Source organism: Myotis lucifugus, unplaced genomic scaffold (genome assembly GCF_000147115.1).
Source record: "Myotis lucifugus unplaced genomic scaffold, Myoluc2.0 scaffold_571, whole genome shotgun sequence".
NCBI lineage: Eukaryota > Metazoa > Chordata > Mammalia > Chiroptera > Vespertilionidae > Myotis > Myotis lucifugus.
The window spans coordinates 201,781-203,951 of record NW_005871619.1 but is presented as its reverse complement, the minus strand read 5'-3'; positions in this window follow the sequence as shown (position 1 = coordinate 203,951).

Below are 2,171 nucleotides of genomic sequence, written 5' to 3'. Positions count from 1 at the left end.
CCCTCCTTCCCTCCTTTCTTCCTTCCTTCCTTCCTTCCTTCCTTCCTTCCTTCCTTCCTTCCTTCCTTCCTTCCTTCCTTCCTTCCCTCCTTTCTTTCTTCCCTCCCTCCTTCCCTCCTTCCTTCCTTCCTTCCCTCCTTCCTTCCCTCCATCCTTCCCTCCTTTCTTCCTTCCTTCCTTCCTTCCTTCCTTCCTTCCTTCCTTCCTTCCTTCCTTCCTTCCTTCCTTCCTTCCTACCTTCCCTTTCTTCTCCTCTCTTCCTCCCACAAACACACACTGAACACCTACCATGGGATAGGTATACTCCAGATCCTGGAGAGTCTGTGATCAACAGTTCCTATTTCCAAGGAATTCCTGGTCTTTACTCTAGATCAGTGATATTCAACCATTTCATCTCATGGCACACAAACTACTAACATTCTGCAGCACACCCCAAAATATAATTTTTTGCCTATCTGACAAAAAATAGTTATAATTTTGATTTATTCAATGAGACGACCATTGTTGTATTGACTGCTATCATTTTTTTAATTTGACAACTTAAGGGAAAAGAGGTCAGTGCCCCTGACTAACTAGTCAGGTATTGCATGTTTTAAACATTCTTGTGGCCACCCGTTGAAAATTGCTGCTCTAGGTTTTCCTCTTGCAATATACTCTAAAGAGAAGGCTATTTGAACTATTTTGTCCTCCTTTTTCTTCTTTTTATAATAGACTACTGGCCGGTGCACGAAATTCGTGCAGGGGGGGTGTTCCCTCAGCCCAGCCTGCACTCTCTCCAATCAGGAATCCCTTAGGGGATGTCTGACCACTGATTTAGGCCTGGGATCGGGCCTAAACTTGCGGTTGGACATCCTTCTCGCAATCTGGGACCACTGGCTCCTAACCGCTCATCTGCCTCCCTGCCTGATCACCCCTAACCTCTCTGCCTGCCTGCCTGCCTGCCTGATTGCCCCTAACTGCCTGCCTGCCTGCCTGATCACCCCTAACTGCCCTCCCCTGCCAGCCTGATCTTGTCCCCAACTTCCCTCCCCTGCCAGCCTGATCACCCCTAATGGCCTCTGCCTTGGCCCCCACCACCATGGCTTTGCCCAGAAGGAAGTTGGACGTCTGGAAGATGGCCAGTCGACCCAGTCTAATTAGCATATTACCCTTTTAGTAGTATAGATAGATTATATAGGATAGGGTTGCTTAAGTTGTGGGAAAAGTGTTTTTCAGCAGGAGGAGATGCTCTTGTCAGACAAAAATACATAATCCCTATATCTGTACTGATAGCTAACCATATGCACTATACTGCCAAACCGGTCATTAAAAAATTGAACCCCTTTCTTACACCTTACACCAAACAGCTGTTGCCCTTAAAACCCCTCCTCAGCCCCCACCTTAGGTTCTGCCTTCGCAATTCACCCAGATTAGGTTCTGATTGGTTGGTTTCTATGCCAGTCAGCGTCAAAAGCTCCGCCTCCTAGGCAGCCATTGGCTCCTCACACATCACCCAGGTTTGGTTCTGATTGGTTGGTTTCTATGCCAGTCAGCATCAAAAGCTCCACCTCCTAGGCAGCCATTGGCTCCTCACATTTCACCCAGATTTGGTTCTGATTGGTCAGTTTCTATGCCAGTCTTCATCTCTGGGCCTATCAACGGGTCTGATCAGAGAGGTGGGGCTGATCAGCAGCTCCAGCATAGGCCTGAGAGAAAGAGGGGTGTGGCTACTGGCCAGGCCCAGAGAGAAAGAGAGAGGCAAGTGCTGATCAACAGCTGCCACTGAGGCTACCGATCAGACCCTGCTTCTCTCTTCAGGCCTCCCTGTTCTGCAGCCCCCCTCAGCAGTCAGTGCTGGGTCGCCAGGGCAACCCAGCCCTGACTTCTGGTCCGTCAAGCCTTCAGTCGTTTTGGATGTTACAGACCCTGGGACTTTATATATTAGGATGTGTTACTGAAATGTAGATTAGAAACCCTATGAATACAGCTGGATTAAATTTCCTAGAGTAAACATACCCAGGTAAACTGCACCCAGGTCAAGAAATAAAACATATTCTGCACCCAAAGGCCTCATTTATGCCCCCTCTCAGTCATCACACCCCTAAATAATACTATTGACTATTTTTTGTATGGTGACCCTCATAAATAAAATCATACTTTTCATCAGAGGATTACAATGTGCATTTGACTGC